The 25,880-nt window shown below is 41.3% G+C and overlaps 1 pseudogene; it reads right to left on the bottom strand.

Moving 5' to 3' along the window:
* Nucleotides 1–4,377: 4,377 nt before the first annotated feature.
* On the bottom strand, nt 4,378–5,131 carry LOC148199322 (uncharacterized; annotated as a pseudogene).
* Nucleotides 5,132–25,880: the final 20,749 nt, after the last annotated feature.

Genomic DNA, 25,880 nt, shown 5'->3' with positions numbered 1-25,880 from the left:
ACTTCGTCCACTTCGTCCACTGCGTCCACTTCGTCAACTTCGTCCACTTTGTCCACTTCATCCACTTCGTCAACTTTGTCAACTTTGTCCACTTCGTCCACCTCATCCACCTCGTCCTATTCGTCCACTTCGTCCACTTCGTCCACATCGTCCACTTCACAACTTCATCCACTTCGTCCACGTTGTCAACTTCGTCCACTTCGTCCATTGCGTCCACTTCGTCCACTTTGTCCACTTCGTCGACTTTGTCTACTTTATCCGCTTCGTCCGCTTTGTCAACTTTGTCAACTTTTTCGACTTCGTCGACTTCGTCCACCTCGTCCACCTCGTCCACTTCGTCCACTTCGTCCACTTGGTCAACTTCGTCAACTTCGTCCACTTCGTCAACTTCGTTTACTTCGTCCACTTCGTGGACTACGTCAACTTCGACCACCTCGTCCACCTCGTCCACCTCGTCCACCTCGTCAACTTCGTCAACTTCTTCAACTTCTTCAACTTCGCCATCTTCGTCCACTTCGTCCACTTCGTCAACTTTGTCAGCTTTGTCCACTTCGTCCACCTCGTCCACCTCGTCCTATTCGTCCACTTCGTCCACTTCGTCCACTACATCAACTTCGTCCACTTCGTCCACTTCGTCAACTTGCTCACTTCGTCCACTTCCCCCATTTCGTCAACTTCGTCCACTTCGTCAACTTCGTCACTTCGTCCACTTCCACCACTTCGTCAACTTCGTCCGTTTCTTCCACTACGTCCATTTCGTCAACTTCGTCCACTTCGTCCACTGCGTCCACTTCGTCCACTGCGTCCACTTCGTCCACTTCGTCAACTTCATCAACTTCGTCAACTTTGTCCACTTCGTCCATTTCGTCCACTTCGTCCACTTCGTCTCCATTTTCTCCACTTCGTCCACTTCATCCAATTCGTCAACTTCGTCCACTTTATCAACTTCCTCCACTTTGTTCACTTCCTCCACTTCCCCCACTTCCTCCACTTCGTCAACTTCGACATCTTCGTCAACTTCGTCATCTTCGTCAACTTCGTCCACTTCGTCAACTTCGTCACTTCCTCCACTTCCTCCACTTCGTCAACTTCGTCCACTTCGTCAACTTCGTCCACTTCGTCCACTTCCTCTACTTCCTCCACTTCGTCAACTTCGTCATCTTCGTCAACTTCGTCCACTTCGTCAATTTCGTCTCCTTCGTCATCTTCGTCACTTCGTCCACATCCTCCACTTTCTCCACTTCGTCCACTTCGTCCATTTCGTCAACTTCATCGAGTTTGTCCACTTCGTCTCCACTTCCTCCACTTCGTCCACTTCGCCCAATTCGTCAACTTCGTCACTTCGTCAATTTCGTCCACTTCGTCAACTTCGTCCACTTCGTCCACTTCGTCCACTTCGTCAACTTCGTCAACTTCGTCACTTCCTCCACTTCCTCCACTTCCTCCACTTCCTCCACTTCGTCAATTTCATCAACTTCGTCAACTTTGTCCACTTCGTCCATTTCGTCCACTTCGTCTCCACTTTCTCCACTTCGTCCACTTCATGCAATTCGTCAACTTCGTCCACTTTGTCAACTTCCTCCACTTCGTCAACTTCGTCATCTTCGTCAACTTCGTCCACTTCGTCAACTTCGTCAGTTCCTCCACTTCCTCCACTTCCCCCACTTCGTCAACTTCGTCAACTTAATCCACTTCGTCCATTTCGTCAAGTTCGTCCACTTCGTTCACTGCCTCCACTTCGTCCAGTTCGTCCACTTCGTCCACTTTGTCCTCTTCGTCAACTTCGTCCACTTCGTCCAGTTCGTCCAATTCGTCCACTTCCTCCACTTCGTCCACTCAGTCCACTTTGTCCACTTCGTCCACTTCGTCAACTTCGTCCACTTCGTCCATTTCGTCCACTTCGTCCACTACATCCGCTTTGTCCACTGCGTCCACTGCGTCCACTTCGTCCTCTACTTCTCCACTTCGTCCACTTCGTCCAATTCGTCAACTTCGTCCACTTCGTCAATTTCGTCCACTTTGTCAACTTCCTCCACTTCCTCCACTTCGTCAACTTCCTCCACTTCGTCAACTTCGTCATCTTCGTCAACTTCGTCCACTTCATCAACTTCGTCCACTTCGTCACTTCGTCCACTTCGTCCACTTCGTCACTTCGTCCACTTCCTCCACTTCGTCAACTTTGTCAACTTCATGCACTTCGTCCATTTTGTCAACTTTGGCCACTTCGTCCACTGCATCCACTTCGTCCAGTTCGTCCACTTCGTCAACTTCATCCAGTTCGTCCTCTTCGTCAACTTCGTCAACTTCATGAACTTTGTCCACTTCGTCCAATTTGTCCACTTCGTCCAATTCGTCCACTTCGTCCACTTCGTTCTCTTCGTCCACTACGTCAACTTCGTCAACTACGTCAACTTCGTCAACTGGTCAACTGGTCAACTTCGTCAACTGGTCAACTTCGTCAACTGGTCAACTTCGTCAACTTCGTCCACTCAGTCCAATTCATCCACTTCGTCAATTTCGTCAACTTCCTCAATTTCGTCAACTTCGTCCAATTCGTCCACTTCGTCAATTTCGTCCACTTCGTCCACTTCGTCCACTTCGTTCTCTTCGTCCACTACGTCAACTTCGTCAACTACGTCAACTTCGTCAATTGCTCAACTTCGTCAACTGGTCAACTTCGTCAACTTCGTCCACTCAGTCCAATTCATCCACTTCGTCAATTTCGTCAACTCCCTCAATTTCGTCCACTTCGTCCACTGCGTGCATTGCGTGCACTGCGTGCACTGCGTCCATTTCGTCAACTGCGTCGACTTTGTCCGCTTCGTCCACTTCGTCAACTTTGTCAACTTCGTCCACTTCATCCACTTCGTCCACCTCGTCCACCTCGTCCTATTCGTCCACTTCAATTTCGTCCACTTCGTCCACTTTGTCCACTTCGTCAACTTCGTCTACTCCGTCCACTTCATCCACCTCGTCCACCTCGTCCACTTCCTCGAATTCGCCCACTTCGTCAAATAAAAACAGAAAACAGAAAAAAATAAAAACAGAAAAATAGAATAAATCAAAAGGCAAATACACGCCCAAAGGAAACCTATTCTACTCTTTTTGTGTTTTTGTCACTTTGAAACTCTTCACTACTTGACCCATTTATGATCATATCATCCCCCCCAGGTTGGAGAGGATTCGACCTCGAATCTTGAAAAGCCTGCAACAAAGAGAGATTTAGTGACTTATTTCGTATATAAACCAAAGCAACTCCTCCTGGATCAAATGTCAATCTGCAAAAATCATTAAACATTTTGTGAATGAATTTATGTTGACCAATCAATGTATATAAACAAGTAATAGTAAAAGAAAGTATCCTGATATTTTTATTGCATTTAGTGGTGAAAACTAGGAGACCAATTTTAGAGAAAAAATTATTTTTGTCTTGAGTTGAATGGACCCAAAGGGGTAACACTAACTCATGACATGTTTCATAAATGTTTATGGAATAGTTGGAAAGAAGGAAAGAGGGAGGTGAAAAAGTTGTGCAAAATATTTTTGGAACAAAGAAAGAAAACTTAGTAAAAGGAGAAAAGTAGAAGGATTGAAAAACTCCCCTGTCATGGTTTATCTCTATTTGAATGATGGGAGTGGATAGTGCCTTCAGTAACACTTCCTTTTTGACTAAGACTTTGTCCTTCTTTATTTCTCTCACAAGTTCTTCTTTTTCTTTCTTTTCTCCCGCCTCTCTTTCTTTTCTCTCAGTCTCTTCTTTTACTCTCTCCTCTCTTTCTTTTCTGTCGTCATTTAAACAAGTAAGCATGACCTTCTCTTTGGCATCACTTGATGAGGAAGAAGAGCTATAGGTTGGTGAAGTTAAGGAAGACGTAGACTCATTAGTCACAATTACTTCACCCTCAATGCATGTTGCCTTTTTGGTGGGGCAGGCAGAGGCTATATGACCATGTCCTAAACATTTAAAACATTTAATGTGACTTGGTCTAGAAGAAGATTTAGGTGGGGAAGAGGAATGGTTAGAAGAAAAATGAGAAAACGATTTGTTAGTGGGCTCCTTAGAAACATCCTTGTTTTTATCCTTTGATGATGAGGATTTGTAGAAAACATCTCTTGAAGATTTGGAAAATTTGTTTTGACAAGCTTCTTTTTTCAAGAGTTTCTTCTCTACTTTCATGGCTCTATGAATCACTACATCTAAAGTCTCATCATCATGGAATTCAATTATATCTTGGATGTTGCTATTAAGTCCACTAATAAATCTAACTATTTTTGCATGATCATTTTCTTTAAGGTTAGTATGATGTAGGAGCACTTCGAGCTCGCGAGCATACTCCTCCACACTTCGTCTACCTTGAGTAAGCCATTGTAGCTTAATCAAGAGGTCCCTATGGTAGTATGGAGGTACGAAACGTTGGTACAAAATGTCCCTGCAATGTTCCCATGTACTCGCGGGTGAGGCCATGGTTAAGTATCTCTTATTTAGCCATTGTTTGGCGTATCCCTCTAAAGCTAAACAAGCTAACTTTACACGCAAAGGTCCATTTACACTATATAAATCAAAAATTTGGTCTACTTTAGCTATCCAATCTAAAAAAATAGACGGCTCGACTTCCCCTTTGAAAGTAGGCAAGTTCAACTTTGGTAGTGTAAGGCCTTGGTCCATAGCTTTATCTTCTTGATGCTTCTTTGGCGAGGGAAGGTATACATTTATGGTTCTAGCTTCTTGCTTCTTCTTGTAGGAACCATGATCATGACCATGAGATTGCTTCCCTTTAGCCTTTGTTTCCGCGTTTAACCGTTTGCTCATAGCATCAAGTTGATGTTGCATTTGTTGGAAGGCCTTCATCACATCAAACTTGCTAGAAGGGCTTCCATGGTTGCTATCTCCATGAGATGAAGCATTGCTGGAACCTGCAGACATGTTAAAAAAAAAAAAAACAGCAGCAAGCTACACACAAAAACAGGTTAGAAACAACCAAAAATCAAGGCAAAGCAACAGCCACAAAACAGCTCACGGTTTCACTCAAAGAATGGAAGGAAACGACTCAAAACTCACGGCCAGTGTCTCAAAAAACAAGGAAAGGGCAGCACCCTTCTTTTAAGATAGTAAAATGTCTCACAAGTCCACTTTGAGAGTGATGAGTCAATATTTTCTCAATTTCACTTAGCTTATTGTGCTAGATTTAATCAGGGAATTGTGCTTAAAAGTCCGGTATTTTTCCGTTTTTGCTAATTGTGCTTAATTTGACCAAAAATTCTTATTTTAATTAATTTGAATTATTTGAGCTAATTATTTGCATTGTTAATTGTAGGGAAATTGTTGGATAATATTTTGGGACTTAAAGAGAAATGCCACATCAAATATACTTTAAACTAAAATGAGAGGAGGTGTGGATTTCATTTTTGGGGGTGCACATAGAGATGAGACGTGAAAGAAGTGCTAAATTAGTTGGCCTGGTCGAGCAGATTTCTTGCACATGGGTTACATACACATCCAACACGGCCCAAAGCAGTCCAACACCTTCATTCACGCATCCGGCAGCTTGGTTGTAGTCCAGCAACGTCTAGCAACACGGTCCAGTAGGAGCAGCTGCGGATTCCAGCAAATGGTAGCAGCAGGGGTGCAGAAGAGAAAAGAAGATGCAACATCTTCTCGGGTCCAGTAGCTTGAGGAGAGGACTGATGTTGGAAGCACACAGACCTTGAGAGCTGCCACATCCACTAAGTCCAGCACTCCACGCACCTTTGTAGGAAGCACACACACAAACAGCAACAGTGGGCTGGTCCACGTGAAGTCCAACAGCAAGCAGCTGTTACGGCTTGCACCTTCCTCGAATCTCCCCAACACGTCACGGCCATGACAACAGCTTGGCCCAGCAGGAGATGGCTCATTTGGAAGAAGTCCAGCACGTGGTGACAGCATGATCTGGTCCATCAATTTGGTGAGCACAAGCGGGCTTGGATCTGATCCACGGTCCAGCCTTCACGCAGACACACGGGAGATCCAAGTGGCTGCATCCAGTGGGCACTAGGGCACTTATATTTTTTTTAGTTTTCTAGAAGAGGGGGCTGGTTTTTGTTGGATATTAGGAAGCTCTAGCCGCCACCTATGGGGGATGGTTTTTTTTTTCTTTAAAAATATGTAGTCACGGGAGGAGCAGCACGTCAGGTAGAGTGGTGTCACGGCTTAGAAGAAGCAAGTTGAGTTTGGTCTGTTGCAATTACCATTCTCGGTTTGCCTTAATATTATTCCTGTTGCAACGTGTTTTCACTCTCATGATAATTTGAATGTTGTTATATTTTAAATTCTTGAACTGCTGGAATGTACTGCTAATTCATTAGCTCATCACTGCAGATTTACTAGCATGGACTTGTCCTTACAATTCAAGTTGTTTACACAAGCTGAAATTTAAACCATGATGAAGTTCATTTTCAATTAAGTATTTTTTTCACTGCCTCTTTTATTTTACCGTTTACTGCTTTCTGTACCGTTAATTTTTGTCATTGTGTTTCATCATTCATGTTATTTTCAAACACTGCGTAATTTTCTGTTTTCTGATTTTCCCGTTTGGTCTTCACTGTCGTTAAAATTTAATTCAGTCGTGTTTAATTTTATCCGCACAAAAACAATCACAAAACCCCCCCACTACGTGTTGATCTGAGACTGAACCCAAATTGGTCCTTGTGAGACGACCTAGGAGTCACTTCCTAGCACTGTACTGCATTCTTTTATGCACAACTTTTGTGAGAGGTGCGACCCTCTCATCAGAGAGCACCAACTCAAGTCCAAAGCAAATGGAAAGATGTACAATCCACTTTAATGCAAAGAAGCCAAATCAAGACAGCACATGGTAGAGGCCAAAGAAAGAATGAAAACTAGTGCAGAACAGGCTATAGACGTCCGTTCTGTGGGTCTTTTGACGTCCGACCTCCAACGGACGTCTATGTGGGTGACGTCTATGTAGACGTCCGTTGTGTCAGGCCGGACGTCTATATAGACGTCCGTTGTGTCAGGCCGGACGTCTATATAGACGTCCGCTGTGTTAGGCGGACGTCTATATAGACGTCCGCTGTGAACCTCTCGGACGTCTATACACTACTGCAGAAAGGGCTTTATTAGACGGGTTATTTAGGGTTATTTACGGGTTATTTAGGATTACAGGGTTTGGACGTTTGTTTGTGCACTGCAACACGTCTGAAGAGCAGATTCGAAATGAAAATGGAGGGAGATGGAGGAGTAAACGACCTAAAACGTAGGCCAAAAACGCCGCCCAAGAACACGCTACAAACTGCACAAAAATGCACAGAAAACGACTTTTAATCGGTTCAAATGAACGATATTTCATCACTGAACAATTTAATCGGAATAAAAGTAAGATTAAATGGTCCAAAACAGATAAAAACCAACCTGGAAATGCAAGGCGCAGAGGGAACTCTCACGGGTTCGCATAACTCCTCGCGGGTTCGCGTTTTGGTTAGTAAGTCCTTATTTTAAACGTCTTTTGAACGTCCGTCCTGAAGGGGGACGGACGTTTAATATATATAGACGTCCGTCCCCCTCCAGGACGGACGTTCAAGAGGCTGACAGAGTAGTTGAACCAGTCAGCCCCTTGAACGTCCGTCCTGGAGGGGGACGGACGTCTATATATATTAAACGTCCGTCCCCCTCCAGGACGGACGTTCAAGGGGCTGACAGGTTCAACTACTCAGTCAGCCTCTTGAACGTCCGTCCTGGAGGGGGACGGACGTTTAATATATATAAACGTTCGTCCCCCTCCAGGACGGACGTTCAAGGGGCTGACTGGTTCAACTACTCAGTCAGCCTCTTGAACGTCCGTCCTGGAGGGGGACAGACGTTTAATATATATAAACGTTCGTCCCCCTCCAGGACGGACGTTCAAGGGGCTGACTGGTTCAACTACTCTGTCAGCCTCTTGAACGTCCGTCCTGGAGGGGGACGGACGTTTAATATATATAGACGTCCGTCCCCCTCCAGGACGGACGTTCAAGGGGCTGACTGGTTCAACTACTCTGTCAGCCTCTTGAACGTCCGTCCTGGAGGGGGACGGACGTCTATATATATTAAACGTCCATCCCCCTCCAGGACGGACGTTCAAGAGGCTGATAGAGTAGTTGAACCTGTCAACCCCTTGAACGTCCGTTAGAGGGGTCGGACGTCTACTGTATTATAGACGTCCGGCCCCGTCTAGGACGGACGTCTCCACACTCAATTATTTACATTTATGCCACCGGTCAATTCTTTACGTTGGGGTTTTGGTGGACGGACGTCTATGAGGTGACGTTAAAGATCAATTTTGCACTAGTGTATACAAGACAAATGATGAAAATGGAACCTAAAAAATCAAGAAACTTGGCACAAAAACAAGGAGGCAGTATCTAATGAATGTGAAGAGACAAAACAACAAGAAATTGGAGTCAAAACAGTGGTACAAAATGAACAAGACAGCAAAGAAAAATTAACACAACTAAGGAGCAAAATCACATCAACATGCTACGCATACATGAAGAGCAAGACCGAATTAATGCTGGAAATAATTTTGGCAAACCTCAAACCAAAATATTCTGTATTGGAAATGAAAAAGAGGCTCTAAATGAAGCAATCAAACACACCAATCAATGAGAAAACTCTCGGCCAAGCACACCAAACAGCAACCAATTTTTTTTTTTGTTGATTTTATTTTGATACAGCAAACAGCACTTGGTAAAATGTCTCGGCCAAGCCACTTTAATGAAGAAAATGTGTTTGATTGGAAGCACAATTGTAATGGTTTATAGCCTCTATTTATACAGAACAAATAAGCAAGGTTCACATGCTTAAATCCAATGATGATCAAGCTCAATTCATCATACAAGCAAGGAGATGTAAAAATACTCTTAGCTATGCAATTTCAGAAAAATACTCTAGAAAACTCCTAAAGAGGAACAAACATATGACTCAATTCAAAGCTAATAAGCAAGAAAAGACACATACAGTCCAGCCAAGACAAGAAATTACAGCTGGAACAAACAAACAAAAGGAAATAGGACACCTACTTGTTGAAGACCTCCAATAGCATTGTTGCTGTTTGATGAAAAGTCTACTTGCACAAGACTCTGGACAGCCACGGTTTAGTCCCTCAAAGCATTGATTTGAAGTGTTGATTCCTTGCTTAAGAGTATTGAGAGGGTGTAGCAACGTCCAGGGAGCAATTCCAGCCACCAAAATGTCCAAACAGCCAACAACAAGCAAAACAGTGGAGTATTAATTCAACAGCAGAAAACTGGATGAACACAGTGGAGAAACAAATTTACTGGGAACAGTACAGAACGAATTTGAGAAAAGTAAAATATGTTCATGAAACTAGACATCTAGACGAAACTAGGAAAAAAAATTTCATGGAAAACGGACAAGAAATGAAGCTAAACTAAATCATACAAGTTCACTGTATTTTCACGCAGAGGCTGGGCGAGACAGAAAATGGCTCAGCGAAAATGAACATATCTAAGCTATTCTACTCTAGCATGCAATTCCTAAGAGATCAAAAACCTAAGGCTCATGATACCACATGATGGGGAAGTGCATACCTAGAGAGAATATACTAAATGACATTTAAGAAATGGAAGAGAAATTAAAAATGGAAGAGATTAGAGAAAAGGAAACTTAGGAAATGAAGATGCGCCACTTGAACAAGCTTCCAAGATAAGCATCATGAAGAGGACCGCCACTTGCTTGAGCAAGATAAGGCCTGCCCAAATTTGGGACTTTAGAGACAGAATTCTATCTCAAAGAAGAATGCAAGATTGCAATTCAACTCAAATTTCATTCAATGCAAAGGTGTCTACAAAGAAGAACCCCTAGGTTGCTTATATAGCTTTTGGAATGACTTTGGTGATTATTTTCAAGAGATGTGGGACTTGGAAGGCTCCAAGTTCTGTCCAGCAGCAGCTGCAACGTCCCTAGGTGCATGGGAGCCCCACATTTCTTAATTCTCTCATTCCAAAAGGGTTTATAAGCTTCCTAGCTCTCCTAGAGTTCAAAAACTAACACTAGCTATGCTTCCTAACTCCTACACGCCTAAAAATGCTCACTTTCTCTTCTATTCTTTTTAAGACCAAGCTATGAAAAGTCCCACATTGCTTACTCTTAAAGAGAAAGAAGAGTTTATAAGCAATTATTCACAAGAACTAAGAGAAAGAAATCAAAAGGCAAATACACGCCCAAAGGAAACCTATTCTACTCTTTTTGTGTTTTTGTCACTTTGAAACTCTTCACTACTTGACCCATTTATGATCATATCAAAGTGTGACCGAATCGTATCAAGTAATAAAACTAGGTAAGACCAAGTATCGTTTTCCCAAAGGACTCACGACCTAGTTAGCTATATGATTTGTTGATTATTTAAGACTATTTAATAATTGATTGTAGGGTTTAAATGCAAAAGACAATAATTAAACATGTATGCATGAATTTGATCAATGGAAAAGAGGAATACAAACACTTTAATGAATTAGATGGATGAGTACGCTGTTGGGGTTATCAATTTCATCTTATCCACTCTCCTATACTTTAGGATTTCATCATTCTTTTCATCAATTGCTAATTCCACTCTCTAAATCACCTTGCAAGAAGGCCTATCCTTAATTACGAGTTCATACAATTCCTAGCATTCCTAATAATTAATTTTGAAGTGTAGAAGCTTAACGGCAACCAACCCTCATATTCCTATGTCTAGGCAATATGCTATTGGGAGAATTTCCCCGGATCTAGATTTCCCCGTACGTTCCCATATCGACAAAATCAATAATCATAGCATTGAATGAGTTAAACAATGCAAGCTTTAAGCAAAGAGGAAAAACCCTAACTAATGATGAAAGGAAGCATATATCATAAAATAAGATGTTAAAACACAAATTCCATATATGAGAGTTTCAAAAGACTACATTGGTTCCCCAACAACAATACAAGGTTTAGTTCACCATATTCATGGTGAAACTAGATGAACAATAATGAATGAAAGAAAGATAGAACCCTAGAAAGATGAGGAGGTAGCCTGAGCATCCAAGATCTTCCTTCAAGGGGTGAAAAAGTGAGTGTTTGCTTCATCTCAGCCAAAGATACAAAACCTAGGACGTCCTAAAGCTTATATACTATTCTAAAATATACAGAAAATTAGGCCCAAGCCAAAAATAGTGCCGCTCAGCGGTAAGTGCGTGAGTTGATTCTTTCCCCTCAGCGGCATTTTCACCCCTCAGCGGATCCAACGTGAGTTCCTGAGTGCCGCTCAGCGGTAAACTGCCGCTGAGCGGTAGTTGCGACTTCTCTTTTTGCACTTTTTTATGCCTTTTCTGATTCCATCTCTATCCTTCTTCACTTCTTTCACCAAATTCACCTTAAAACCTGCATAAAACACTGAATTCAAGCATAAACCTGTCCAGCTCTCTTATTTCTAAAAATATGACCAAAAGCATGATTTCAAGCTAGTTTTTAAGTGTTAAAGGTTGCTTTTAGTATCAATTTTAAGCATGAAAATAACAGTTTTTCAACTGTTATCACAACCCCAAACTTAGAACTTTGCTTGTCCTCAAGCAAACAAGATGTAACTCAATCTTGAGAAAGTTTCATAGTTACTTCTTCAAGCTGTTGAGCGATAATTCTATTTTGAATAAGCAAAGCCTCATTTGATTGTAACAACTCCTTCTGACTAAAATCTCCTTTTTCAATGTTGAGTTCATTGTCATTAGTAGCCATATTTTCAATAATTTCAGTTGCTTCCTCTGGAGTTTTCCATTTAATGTTTCCTCCTGCTGAGGCATGAAGCATCATCTTAGTTTGTGAACCAAGACCTCCAAGGAAAGTTAGGACTACTTCTTCTTCTTTGAAGCCATGCGTGGGGGTTTTTATTAGCAGACTTTTGTATCTATCCCATGCATGCCCCAGTGATTCTTCCATGCCCTGCTTAAATGAAGATATCTCTTGCTTGCCTTTTGTCACCTTTGATTGTGGAAAGTACTTGTTCAAAAACTTTGTTACCACTGGTTCCCACTCTGTGAAACTTCCTTCTGGAAAAGAGTTCAACCAAAGCTTAGCATTGCCTCCCAATGAGAAAGGAAACAAACTAAGTTTGATTGCTTCGTCTGGCACCCCATTGATTTTCACTGTGTTGCAAATTTCATTAAATGTAGTAAGGTGCTCATATGGGCTTTCATGAGATAACCCATTAAATTGATTACTCTTCACCAGTTGGATCAGTGCTGGTTTGACCTCCATATTGGCTGCATTGACTCTAGGTCTAGCTATGCTGTTAAAGTGTTGAGGTCCAGCTATGTTGGTGTAATCAGCAAGAGTTCTTCTGATATTATTATTCTCCATATTTTCTGTGCTATTGTCAGAACCTTGTGGTGATGGTTGCAACAAAGTTTCCGGAGGAGGGAAAAGTTCTCTAGATGTTCTGATTCTTCTCCTCCGTCTACTGTCTTCTAATCCTTCAAGCAGAGGTTCTGTTGTTTTCTTGCTCCTAGTTCGAATTGCCTCCTGCATACACAAGAACACAAAACCCTAGAAAAGATTTGGTTAGCACAAAAAGATATAAGAGAAGATATAAGATTCAGAAAATAAAGACAGAAACCAGAAAAACAGAAAACAGAAAAATAAAATAAAATAAAATAAATTCGAAATTTAAAAATAAAATAAAAAAAAATAAGTCAAAGATAATCAATAATCACACAAATTAACTAGTTAAACCACGAGTCCCCGGCAACGGCGCCAAAAACTTTATGGACAAATTTATGAACACCAAATTATGATGTCACAAACTTGTTTTTCACTCGGCAAGTATGACCGAATCGTTCAAGTAATAAAACTTGGTAAGACCAAGTATCGTTCTTCCCAAAGGACTCACGGCCTAGTTTAGTTATGTGGTTTCTTGATTAACTAAGACTTACAAACGAAATATTTGGGGTTTAAAATGCAAGACAGAAAATAAACATGTATGCATGAATTTTGATCAATGGCAAAAATCAAAAGATAAACACTTTCAATGAAATATAGATATGAATATGTTGTTGGGGTTCAATTTCATCTTATCCACTCTCATATATTTTAGGAATTCAACAGTCAAATCATCATTGTTAATGCCACTCTCTAATGTACCTTTCCAGAAGGCTTCTCCCTAATCACGAGTTCATACAATTCCTAGCATTCCTAATGATCAGTTCATAAGTGCAGGAGCTTAACGACAACCAATATAAAATTGGGAGAAATTCCCCGGATCTAGACTTCCCCGTACGTGCCCGTATCAACAAAACCAATAATCATGCATCGAATGAGTTAAACAATGCAAGCATTAAGCAAAGAGGAAAAACCCTAACTAATGATGAAAAGAAAGCATAAGTCTTAATTAAAAGATGTAAAAACAGATTCCATATATGAGAGTTTCACAAGATTACATTGATTCCCCAACAAACATACAGAGTTTAGTTCACCATATTCATGGTGAACCTAGATGAATTACAATGAAAGAATGAAAGAATAAACCCTAAAAAGGTGAAGAGGAAGCCTCAGCATCCAAGATCCTCCTTCAAAGGGGTGGAAGAGAGAGTGTTTGCTTCGTTCCAGCCAGAGATGCCTAACCCTAGGAAACCCTAAAGCTTATATATCATTCGTAAATTACAAAAAGTCAAATCCAAGCCCATTAAAATGCCGCTCAGCGGTAAAATACCGCTCAGCGGTGAGTATGTGACTTGTTTTCTCCCCTCAGCGGCCATTTTGCCCCTCAGCGGACCTTACGTGACTTCCAGAGTGCGGCTCAGCGGTAAAATACCGCTCAGCGGTGAGTGCGTGACTTGTTTGCTCCCCTCAGCGGCCATTTTGCCCCTCAGCGGACCTCCCGCAAGCTCCTGAGTGCCGCTCAGCGGTAAACTGCCGCTGAGCGGTGACTTCGGCTTCTCCTTTTGCACTTTTTATTGTCTTTTCTGATTTCATCTCTCTCCTTCTTCACTTCTTTCACCAAATTCACCTTAAAACCTGCACAAAAACACTGAAATCAAGCATAAACCTGTCCAGCTCTCTTATTTCTAAAAACATGAGGAAAAACATGATTTCAAGCTAGTTTCTAAGTGTAAAGGTTGCTTTTAGTGTCAATTTTAATCATGAAAATAACAGTTTTTCAACTGTTATCACAACCCCAAACTTAAAACTTTGCTTGTCCTCAAGCAAATAAGATGTAACTCCATCTTTAAACCAATTCATATGATGGTTCACTTCTTTCAAAAATCTTCTTTTCAAGATAAGTAAAAACTTCACTCAAACTTATGACCAAGAGTTCAATCAAGATGTGCACATGCTTTAGTGTTCACAAAGTCATTTAAATTCCAACAAATGCTATTTTCATGAATGATCAATCAATTAAGCATGGGTGTTCATGTGTTCATGTAATATTTCCTCACTAAGTCAAGTGTTTCACTCACACTCAAGTGTATAAAAGATGATCACTCATTCACTCTACTATCACAATGTCACATGAATCAAATTTGCCTTTCATTTTACCACAATCAAAAACATTCACAAGCATGCATCATCACAAGGACTTTTCTATGGCTTATAATGTGGCTGGGCTAACAAGAAAATTGGTTTTTCTGGATCACAAAATCCTTGAGTTAAGAGAATCATACAACACAATCATCTTATTCATTCCCAACTTTCTTTTGCCTTCGCATTGAGCTTTGCTTCGTTTTCTTTTCTTTTCTTTTTCTTTGCATATTCTTACTTTTTAGCTCTTAGCTCAATGCTTTTCATGTTTTCCCAACAACCCCAAACTTGAACATTTAACAATACCACACAAGATCTTCTACTTAACTCAAGGTAAAGCTTTTCAACAAGGGTTTTCAAATCATGTTCAAGGCTAGAGGTTCAAAGGATATAACACATAGTGTTCTCTTTTAGTGGGCTCAATTCATGAATTTGGCTAATAGAAGGGTTATCAACAAATGGCCTTGATCATATGATGCAAACAAGCAAGTAATTCAATCATAGAAAACCTGGGCAAAGTCATTCATGCTTTCACAGTAATAGTATTCAACAATAACAACTCTGGAGCTCAAAACCTCACATATAAGCTCATTCACATTCCACATATAACATCCTGCTTAATTTCACAATCACAATCATGATATCATGCATTTGTTCACAAAGCTTGTGAATCACCTATATAAGCATTTTAATGTGCACATCATTTCAACATCAATCAATCATAAGCATCATTCAGCATTACTTATTACACAATCACATTTAATAGCAAACCATCACAAGAAACCAGGTTTCAAATAGAGTACATCAAACCCTAATCTAAAAACAGATAATACTTACAAAACACTGGGTTGCCTCCCAGTGAGCGCTTGTTTAACGTCACGAGCCTGACCCAAACTTTCAAGGATCAACCAACAACATCATTGTGGAAAATTGTTGCACCTCTCCCCCTAGATAAGGTTTGAGACGTTGACCATTCACCACCCAACTTCTTTGTGGATCAGCAGCAACTGGATTAAATATTTCAATTGCTCCATGCGGATGCACTTCTTTTATCACATATGGTCCTGACCACTTTGACTTCAGCTTCCCAGGAAATATCTTCAATCTTGAATTGAACAATAACACCTGTTGTCCTGGATTGAAAACTCTATTCACCAACTTTCTGTCATGATAAAATTTAATTTTGTCTTTGTAAGCCTTGGATGAATCATATGCATGTAATCGCATTTCTTCAAGCTCCAAAATCTGCCGTCTGCGTGTGCATTTAGTTTCATAAGGATCAAAATTCAAGAATTTCAAAGCCCATAATGCTTTATGCTCCAATTCTACAGGCAAATGGTATGCTTTCCCATAGACTAATTGAAATGGTGATAATCCCATAGACGTCTTCATTGCTGTCCTATAAGCCCAAAGAGCATCATCCAATTTGAGAGACCAATCCTTTCTTGATGAAGTCACTGTTTTTTCCAGGATCCTTTTTATCTCCCTGTTAGATACCTCAGCTTGTCCATTGGTTTGTGGATGATAAGGTGCAGCTACCTTATGTTTTACTCCATAGTGTTTGAGTACTTTCTCTAGCTGATAATTGCAAAAATGAGATCCTCCATCACTGATCAACACTCTTGGAGTGCCAAAACGTGAGAATATCTGCCTCTTCAGGAATTTAATTACCGTGCTAGCATCATTTTTAGGACAAGCTAATGCTTCCACCCATTTACTCACATAATCCACTACTACCAGAATATATTCATTGTTGAAAGATGGAGGGAAGGGTCCAACAAAGTCAATACCCCAACAATCAAAAACCTCAACCTCTAAAATACCTTGTAAAGGCATCTCATGACGTTTAGTGATTGTCCCTGCTCTTTGACATTTGTCACAATTTCTAGCATGATTATGAGCATCTTTAAACAAAGTTGGCCAATAAAATCCTGATTGAAGGACTTTTGCTGCTGTTCTTTCTCCATTAAAATGTCCTCCATAAGGTGAATCATGACAATGCCAGAGAATTCCTTCTGCTTCTTCATTTGTAACACATCTCCTCAGAAGATTATCTGCTCCAATTTTGAACAAATAAGGATCATCCCATACAAACTGCTTGGCATCGTGCAAAAATTTCTTTCTTTGTTGCCAAGTTAAGTCTTCCGGCATGACTCTTGCAGCTTTGAAATTAGCCATATCAGCAAACCAGGGTCTCTGCTGAATATACATGAGTGATTCATCTGAAAAAGATTCCCAGATTTCAGACTCCTTGCTAGTGACTTCATTGTTGACTAATCGTGACAAATGATCAGCAATTAAGTTTTCACTTCCTTTCTTATCACGAATGTCTACATCAAATTCTTGCAATAGTAAAACCCATCTAATCAGACGTGGCTTAGAATCTGGTTTTGTCAACAAATATTTAATAGCTGCATGATCTGTATAGACAGTTACCTTGGACCCAATAAGATAAGGTCTAAATTTCTCTAGAGCATACACAATAGAAAGAAATTCTTTCTCGGTTGTAGCATAATTCAATTGAGCATCATTCAGAACCTTGCTAGCATAATAAATTGGATGAAACTTTTGTTCTTTCCGCTGGCCAAGGACAACTCCTATTGCATAATCACTTGCATCACACATTAATTCAAAGTTTTGATTCCAATCTGGTGCTACAATTACTGGAGCTGACACTAACTTCTTCTTCAATGTCTCAAAAGCTTTCAAACAATCTTCATTCATCACAAAAGGTGCATCCTTCATCAAAAGATTACTCAATGGTTTAGCAATTTTTGAGAAATCCTTGATAAATCTTCTATAAAACCCAGCATGACCAAGAAAACTTCTAATCCCCTTTACATTTGTTGGTGGAGGTAGTTTCTCAATGACTTCTACTTTAGCTTTATCTACCTCAATTCCTTTAGCAGAAATTTTATGCCCCAATACAATTCCTTCAGTTACCATGAAATGACATTTTTCCCAATTCAAAACAAGATTTGTCTGAACACATCTTTTGAGGACAGTGTTCAAATTAGCCAAACATCTTTGGAAAGAATTTCCAAAAACTGAGAAATCATCCATGAATACTTCAATGCATTTTTCTAAAAGATCCGCAAAGATTGCCTGCATACACCTCTGAAACGTAGCTGGAGCATTACATAATCCAAAAGGCATCTTTCTATACGCAAAAATACCAAAAGGACAAGTAAAAGCCGTCTTCTCCTGGTCTTTTGGATCCACCACAATTTGATTATATCCAGAATATCCATCTAGAAAACAATAGAAAGCCTGCCCTGATAACCTTTCTAGCATCTGATCCATGAAAGGAAGAGGAAAATGATCTTTCCTAGTAGCTTTATTCAGCTTCCTGTAATCAATGCACATACGCCAACCAGTAACTGTCCGAGTAGGAATAAGTTCATTCTTATCATTATAAATTACTGTCATCCCACCTTTCTTTGGAACCACCTGTACTGGACTCACCCATTCACTGTCAGAGATTGGATAGATGATACCAGCTTCTAACAGTTTCAACACTTCTTTTCTGACAACCTCCTTCATAACAGGATTTAACCTTCTCTGTGGTTGAGCACTTGGTTTATAATCTTCTTCCATAAAAATTTTGTGCATGCAGTAAGTTGGGCTAATACCTTTGAGATCTGATATTGACCACCCAATTGCTTCTTTGTTGGCTTTCAGAATTTCTATCAATTGCTCTTCTTCTTGTAGAGATAAAGAGTTATTGATGATGACTGGCTTTGTTCCATCTTCTTCTAGAAACACATATTTCAGATGTGATGGCAATCTTTTTAATTCTGGTGTTTGTGTTTTGACTGTTTCTTCCTTATCAATTATTTCAAATATTGGATCTTCCTCTGGACTCTTTTTCAATGTTTCCAAGTCCATCAGACATTCATCAATCAATTTCTCTTCTTCTTCATCTAAATTTTCACATGCATCAATGAGAGTTTTTTCTAATGGAGAAATATTTCGCACCATCCTTTCTTGCACCATACAAACTTCGTCAAGTTCATCAAATTGAAAACATGTTCTGTCATCATTTGGATATGTCATGGCCTTGGATACGTCAAAAGTGACTTCTTCATCATCAACTCTCAATTTAAGCTTACCATTCTCTACATCAATCAAAACTCTAGCAGTCTTCATAAAAGGTCTCCCAAGAATAAGAGGAACATCACTAGTTCCTTCCATCTCCATCACAATAAAATCCACTGGGAATACAAATTTATCAACCTTCACTAGAACATCTTCAACCACTCCATATGGATACTTAAGAGACCTGTCCGCCAATTGAAGAGCCATTCTGGTTGGTTTAATTTCCAGCCCCTGAATTGTTCTGCACATGGATAGCGGCATTAGATTAATGCTAGCTCCCAAATCAATCAATGCTCTTCCAACTTTCACATCTCCTATGGTGCATGGAATAGTGAAGCTTCCTGGATCTTTAAGTTTAGGAGGTAGTTTCTGTATGATTGCACTGCAGTTGCCCTGTATATTGATAGTTTCCTTCTCAATGTACTTGTGTTTCTTTGTGAGGAGTTCCTTCAAAAATTTCGCATATGCTGGCATCTGTTGCAATGCTTCAGAGAATGGTATAGTGATCTCCAACTTCTTAAACAATTCCATGAATCTTTCCAACTGCTTTTCTTTCTCCTTCCTTGAATAACTCTTTGGATAAGGAAGTGGCTTTTCATACTCTTTTTCTTTCTATCTCTCCTCTCTCTCTTCTCTCTCTTTTTTTTTTCTCCTCTCCTCTTCTTCTTTTTCCTTTTTCTCTCTCTCAACTCTTTCTTTCCACTCACATGTTTCTTTTTCACTCTCACTCTCATTTTCTTTCTCTTCTCTTTCTTTTTGTCTCTCCTCTAACACTCTACCACTTCTAGTCACAACAGTTTTACACTCGTTTCCATGATTATCATGTTTCATCTCGTCAACAATTCTCTCAACATAAACCTCCATTTTTTTAAATGCAACATCCACATTATGACAATAAGACGCATTTGTCTTCAAGAATCTTTGGAAAGTCTCTTCAAGCTTTGTTGTTTTCTCAACTGGAGTAAATTGCATCTGCCATTTTTGTTGTTGCACTTGAACCATTGAGACCTGTTGTATTTCTTGTGGTATTTGAGAAAGTTTCATAGTTACTTCTTCAAGCTGTTGAGCGATAATTCTATTTTGAATAAGCAAAGCCTCATTTGATTGTAACAACTCCTTCTGACTAAAATCTCCTTTTTCAATGTTGAGTTCATTGTCATTAGTAGCCATATTTTCAATAATTTCAGTTGCTTCCTCTGGAGTTTTCCATTTAATGTTTCCTCCTGCTGAGGCATGAAGCATCATCTTAGTTTGTGAACCAAGACCTCCAAGGAAAGTTAGGACTACTTCTTCTTCTTTGAAGCCATGCGTGGGGGTTTTTATTAGCAGACTTTTGTATCTATCCCATGCATGCCCCAGTGATTCTTCCATGCCCTGCTTAAATGAAGATATCTCTTGCTTGCCTTTTGTCACCTTTGATTGTGGAAAGTACTTGTTCAAAAACTTTGTTACCACTGGTTCCCACTCTGTGAAACTTCCTTCTGGAAAAGAGTTCAACCAAAGCTTAGCATTGCCTCCCAATGAGAAAGGAAACAAACTAAGTTTGATTGCTTCGTCTGGCACCCCATTGATTTTCACTGTGTTGCAAATTTCATTAAATGTAGTAAGGTGCTCATATGGGCTTTCATGAGATAACCCATTAAATTGATTACTCTTCACCAGTTGGATCAGTGCTGGTTTGACCTCCATATTGGCTGCATTGACTCTAGGTCTAGCTATGCTGTTAAAGTGTTGAGGTCCAGCTATGTTGGTGTAATCAGCAAGAGTTCTTCTGATATTATTATTCTCCATATTTTCTGTGCTATTGTCAGAACCTTGTGGTGATGGTTGCAACAAAGTTTCCGGAGGAGGGAAAAGTTCTCTAGATGTTCTGATTCTTCTCCTCCGTCTACTGTCTTCTAATCCTTCAAGCAGAGGTTCTGTTGTTTTCTTGCTCCTAGTTCGAATTGCCTCCTGCATACACAAGAACACAAAACCCTAGAAAAGATTTGGTTAGCACAAAAAGATATAAGAGAAGATATAAGATTCAGAAAATAAAGACAGAAACCAGAAAAACAGAAAACAGAAAAATAAAATAAAATAAAATAAATTCGAAATTTAAAAATAAAATAAAAAAAAATAAGTCAAAGATAATCAATAATCACACAAATTAACTAGTTAAACCACGAGTCCCCGGCAACGGCGCCAAAAACTTTATGGACAAATTTATGAACACCAAATTATGATGTCACAAACTTGTTTTTCAATCGGCAAGTATGACCGAATCGTTCAAGTAATAAAACTTGGTAAGACCAAGTATCGTTCTTCCCAAAGGACTCACGGCCTAGTTTAGTTATGTGGTTTCTTGATTAACTAAGACTTACAAACGAAATATTTGGGGTTTAAAATGCAAGACAGAAAATAAACATGTATGCATGAATTTTGATCAATGGCAAAAATCAAAAGATAAACACTTTCAATGAAATATAGATATGAATATGTTGTTGGGGTTCAATTTCATCTTATCCACTCTCATATATTTTAGGAATTCAACAGTCAAATCATCATTGTTAATGCCACTCTCTAATGTACCTTTCCAGAAGGCTTCTCCCTAATCACGAGTTCATACAATTCCTAGCATTCCTAATGATCAGTTCATAAGTGCAGGAGCTTAACGACAACCAATATAAAATTGGGAGAAATTCCCCGGATCTAGACTTCCCCGTACGTGCCCGTATCAACAAAACCAATAATCATGCATCGAATGAGTTAAACAATGCAAGCATTAAGCAAAGAGGAAAAACCCTAACTAATGATGAAAAGAAAGCATAAGTCTTAATTAAAAGATGTAAAAACAGATTCCATATATGAGAGTTTCACAAGATTACATTGATTCCCCAACAAACATACAGAGTTTAGTTCACCATATTCATGGTGAACCTAGATGAATTACAATGAAAGAATGAAAGAATAAACCCTAAAAAGGTGAAGAGGAAGCCTCAGCATCCAAGATCCTCCTTCAAAGGGGTGGAAGAGAGAGTGTTTGCTTCGTTCCAGCCAGAGATGCCTAACCCTAGGAAACCCTAAAGCTTATATATCATTCGTAAATTACAAAAAGTCAAATCCAAGCCCATTAAAATGCCGCTCAGCGGTAAAATACCGCTCAGCGGTGAGTATGTGACTTGTTTTCTCCCCTCAGCGGCCATTTTGCCCCTCAGCGGACCTTACGTGACTTCCAGAGTGCGGCTCAGCGGTAAAATACCGCTCAGCGGTGAGTGCGTGACTTGTTTGCTCCCCTCAGCGGCCATTTTGCCCCTCAGCGGACCTTACGTGACTTCCAGAGTGCGGCTCAGCGGTAAAATACCGCTCAGCGGTGAGTGCGTGACTTGTTTGCTCCCCTCAGCGGCCATTTTGCCCCTCAGCGGACCTCCCGCAAGCTCCTGAGTGCCGCTCAGCGGTAAACTGCCGCTGAGCGGTGACTTCGGCTTCTCCTTTTGCACTTTTTATTGTCTTTTCTGATTTCATCTCTCTCCTTCTTCACTTCTTTCACCAAATTCACCTTAAAACCTGCACAAAAACACTGAAATCAAGCATAAACCTGTCCAGCTCTCTTATTTCTAAAAACATGAGGAAAAACATGATTTCAAGCTAGTTTCTAAGTGTAAAGGTTGCTTTTAGTGTCAATTTTAATCATGAAAATAACAGTTTTTCAACTTTTATCATCCACACCAGCTATCTTGCAGAGGTGTGTGATTAAAGAAGGATGTCCTAAGGGTGCTTTGCTGTTTGTTGTGTTAGCACACACCCTTATCTCATCAGCTATTACCTGTCCAATATTCATATTCAAGTTCCTGATTGCACAGTAAAGGAGGAGTGCCCTGCTAAGAGTGATGTCTGACACATGAGAACATGGCTGAATGTTGGCATGAAAAAATGCCATCCAATACTTTGCAAGAGTTCGTCCACTTCCTCCACTTCCTCCACATCGTCCACTTCCTCCACTTCCTCCACCTCGTTAACTTCGTCCACTTCATCCAGTTTGTCCACTTCGTTCACTTCGTCAACTTCGTCAACTTCCTCCTCTTCCTCCACTTCGTCCACTTGGTCCAATTCGTCCACTTCGTCCATTTCGTTCACTTCGTCCACTTCGTGCACTTCATCCACTTCGTCCACTTCGTCCACTTCGTCAACTTCGTCCACTTCGTCCACTTCCTCCACTTCGTCACCTTCCTCCACTTCTTCCACTTCCTCCACTTCCTCCACTTCCTCCACTTCGTCAACTTTGTCATCTTCGTCAACTTCGTCCACTTCGTCCACTTCGTGAACTTCGTAGACTTTGTGAACTTCGTCAACTTTGTCATCTTCATCAACTTCGTCCACTTCGTCCATTTCGTCAATTTCTTACACTTCGTCAACTTCGTCCAATTCGACCAATTCGACCACTTCGCCCAATTCGTCAACTTCGCCAACTTCGTCCACTTCGTCCAGTTTGTCCATTTCATCCACTTCGTCCACTTTGTCAACTTCGTCCACTTCCTCTACATCCTCCACTTCGTCAACTTCATCAACTTTGTGAACTTCATCAACTTGGTCAACTTCGTCCATTTCGTCCACTTCGTTCACTTCGTCCAATTTGTCCACTTCGTCCTCTTCGTCCAATTCGTCCACTTCGTCCATTTCGTCAATTTCGTCCACTTCGTCCACTTCGTCCACTTCGTCCACTTCGTCCAGTTCATCCACTTCATCCAATTCGACCAATTCGACCACTTCGTCCAATTCGTCAACTTCGCCAACTTCGTCCACTTTGTCCAGTTCGTCCATTTCGTTCACTTCGTCCACTTCGTCAACTTCGTCCATTTCGTCCACTTGCTCCACTTCGTCCACTTCGTCAACTTTGTCAACCTCGTCAACTTGGTCAACTTGGTCAACTTCTTTCACTTCGTCCACTTCGTCCACTTCGTCCAATTCGTCCAATTCGTCCACTTCGTCCACTTCGTCAACTTCGTCCACTTCGTTCAATTCGTCCACTTCATCAACTTCGTCCACTTCCTCCTCTTCCTCCACTTCGTCCACTTCGTCCAATTCGTCCACTTCGTCCACTTCGTCAACTTCGTCAACTTCGTCAACTTCGTCCACTTCCTCCACTTCGTCCAATTCGTCCACTTCCTCCACTTCGTCCACTTCGTCAACTTCCTCAACTTCCTCCACTTCCTCCACTTCCTCCACGTCGTTAACTTTGTCCACTTCATCCAGTTCGTCCAGTTCGTCCACTTCGTCCAATTCGTCCACTTCGTCAACTTCGTCAACTTCGTCTACTTCCTTCTCTTCCTCGACTTCGTCCACTTCGTCCAATTCGTCCACTTCGTCCACTGCATCCACTTTGTCCACTTCGTCAACTTCGTCCATTTCCTACACTTCGTACACTTCGTCCACTTCGTCAACTTCGTCAACTCCGTCCACTTCCTCTAGTTCGTCCACCTTGTCCAATTCGTCAACTTTGTCCACTTCGTCAATTTCGTCCACTTCGTCAACTTCCTCCACTTCATCCACTTCCTCCACTTCCTCCACTTCCTCCACTTCCTCCACTTCCTCCACTTCGTCAACTTCGTCATCTTCGTCAACTTCGTCCACTTTGTCCACTTCGTCAACTTCGACCAATTCGTCCAATTCGTCCAATTCGCCAACTTCGTCCACTTCGTCCACTTCGTCCACTTCGTCCACTTCGTCCTCTTCATCCACTTCGTCCACTACGTCATCTTGCTCAACATCGTCAACTTCGTCAACTTCGTCCACTTCGTCCAACTCATTCACTTCGTCCACTTCGTCAAGTTCCTCCACTTCGTCCATTTCGTCTAACTTCCTCCACTTCGTCCAACTCGTCCACTTCTTCAACTTCCTCCACTTCCTCCACTTCGTCCATTTCGACCACTTCGCCCAAATCGTCAACTTCGCCAAGGTCGTCTACTTCGTCCAGTTCGTCCACTTCCTCCACATCCTCCACTTCGTCAACTTCGTCAACTTTGTGAACTTCATCAACTTGGTCAACTTCGTCCACTTCGTCCACTTCGTTCACTTCGTCCAATTCGTCCACTTCGTCCACTTCGTCCTCTTCGTCCAATTCACCCACTTCGTCCACTTCGTCCACTTCGTCCACTTCGTCCATTTCGTCAATTTCGTCCACTTCGTCCAGTTCGTCCACTTTGTCCACTTCGTCTTATTCGACCAATTCGACCACTTCGTCCAATTCGTCATCTTCGCCAATTCGTCCATTTCGTCCAATTCGTCCATTTCGTTCACTTCGTCCACTTCGTGCACTTCGTCCACTTCGTCAACTTCGTCCACTTCCTCCACTTCCTCCACTTCCTCCACTTCGTCCACTTCGTCAACTTTGTCATCCTGATCAACTTGGTCAACTTGGTCAACTTCGTCCACTTCTTTCACTTCATCGACTTCGTCCAATTCGTCCACTTCGTCCTCTTCGTCCAATTCGTCCACTTCGTCCACTTCGTCCATTTCGCCAATTTCGTCCACTTCGTCCACTTCGTCCACTTCGTCCACTTCGTCTTATTCGACCAATTCGACCACTTCGTCCAATTCGTCATCTTCGCCAATTTGTCCACTTCGTCCAGTTCGTCCATTTCGTTCACTTCGTCCACTTCGTGCACTTCGTCCACTTCGTCAACTTCCTCCACTTCCTCCACTTCCTCCACTTCCTCCACTTCGTCAACTTTGTCATCCTGATCAACTTGGTCAACTTCGTCAACTTCGTCCACTTCTTTCACTTCATCCACTTCGTCCACTTCGTCCAATTCGTCCACTTCGTCCACTTTGTCCACTTCACCAACTTCGTCCAATTCGTCCACTTCGTCAACTTCGTCCACTTCCTCCTCTTCCTCCACTTCTTCCACTTCGTCCACTTCGTCCACTTTGTCAACTTCGTCCACTTCGTCCACTTCGTCCACTTCGTCCACTTCGTCCACTTCGTCCACTTCGTCCACTTCGTCCACTTCCTGCACTTCCTGCACTTCGTCCACTTCCTCCACGTCGTTAACTTCGTCCACTTCATTCACTTCATCCTGTTCGTCCACTTCGTCCAATTCGTCCACTTCGTCAACTTCGTCCACTTCCTCCTCTTCCTCCACTTCCTCCACTCCGTCCACTTTGTCCAATTCGTCTACTTCGTCCACTGCATCCACTTTGTCCACTTCGTCAACTTCCTCCACTTCCTCCACTTCGTCAACTCCGTGCACTTCGTCCAGTTCGTCCAGTTCGT

The sequence above is a fragment of the Vigna umbellata genome, chromosome 4, assembly GCF_029865625.1.
Source record: "Vigna umbellata cultivar VRB3 chromosome 4, Vumbellata_1.0, whole genome shotgun sequence".
Classification (NCBI taxonomy): Eukaryota; Viridiplantae; Streptophyta; class Magnoliopsida; order Fabales; family Fabaceae; genus Vigna; species Vigna umbellata.
The sequence above is the reverse complement of the archived record's forward strand: the minus strand, read 5'-3'. Positions and strand labels throughout refer to the sequence as shown.